Genomic DNA, 968 nt, shown 5'->3' with positions numbered 1-968 from the left:
ACGGGACTGTTATAGGACCATCACTTTTCACAGTATATATAAATGATTTAGTATGTAGCCTCGGAACTAGAACTCCTCTCGAACAGGCCTTGAAGATCCAACGGTACCGACCGGCCGCCGTGTCATCCTCATGATGATGATGATGATGATGATGATGATGATGATGACGATGATGACGATGTTTGGCTTGTGAAGCGCTCAACTGTGCGGTCATCCCCAATCTGTACACAGTCCAATCGAGTCACCTTAATGAATGATGGTGGTATGATGAGGACAACACAGATACCCAGTCCCCAGGCAGAGAAAATCGCCAACCATGCCGGGAATCGAAAGGATCCCGTGATCTAGAGGTAGCCATCCTCAGCCCACAGGCGTCACTAGATGCGAATATGGAGGAGCATGTGGTCACCATACCGCTCTCCCGGCCGTATGTCAATTTCCGAGACCGGAGCCGCTACTTCTCAATCAAGTATCTCTTCAGTTTGCTTCACAGGGGCTGAGTGCACCCCGCTTGCCAACAGCGCTCGGCAGACCGGATGGTCACCCATCCAAGTGCTAGCCTAGTCCGACAGCGCTTAACTTCGGTGATCTGACGGGAACCGGTGTTACCACTGCGGCAAGGTCGTTGATAGCCTCGGAAGTTCCAAGAGGCATTTCGAGGATGGTTGTTGTATACAGACAATTCGCAACGCTGGAAAATTATAGTGAAATGCAGGAAGACCTGCAGAGAATCGCTGCTTAGTGCAAGGAATGGCAGTTGAGCCTCAGCGTAAAAAATGTAAAGTTGTACGTACGCATAGACACGAAGCCGCATTTTTGTGTGATTACACAAGAGCGTCATAAAATATCTAGAAGCATGCGTGCGGAGCTATTTGAAGTGGAATGACCACATAAAATTAACCGCAGGTAAGGCAGGTGCCAGACAGAGATTCATTGGGACAATCCCCAGGAAATGTAGCCCATCAGCA

The 968-nt window shown here is 49.3% G+C and overlaps 1 pseudogene; it reads right to left on the bottom strand.

Moving 5' to 3' along the window:
- Positions 1-512: 512 nt before the first annotated feature.
- On the bottom strand, positions 513-630 carry LOC126254089 (5S ribosomal RNA; annotated as a pseudogene).
- Between the last annotated feature and the right edge of the window lie 338 nt (positions 631-968).

This window comes from Schistocerca nitens, chromosome 4 (assembly GCF_023898315.1).
Source record: "Schistocerca nitens isolate TAMUIC-IGC-003100 chromosome 4, iqSchNite1.1, whole genome shotgun sequence".
Taxonomy (NCBI): domain Eukaryota; kingdom Metazoa; phylum Arthropoda; class Insecta; order Orthoptera; family Acrididae; genus Schistocerca; species Schistocerca nitens.
Note: the sequence above shows the minus strand (reverse complement) of the source record. Positions and strands in the feature narration are given on the sequence as shown.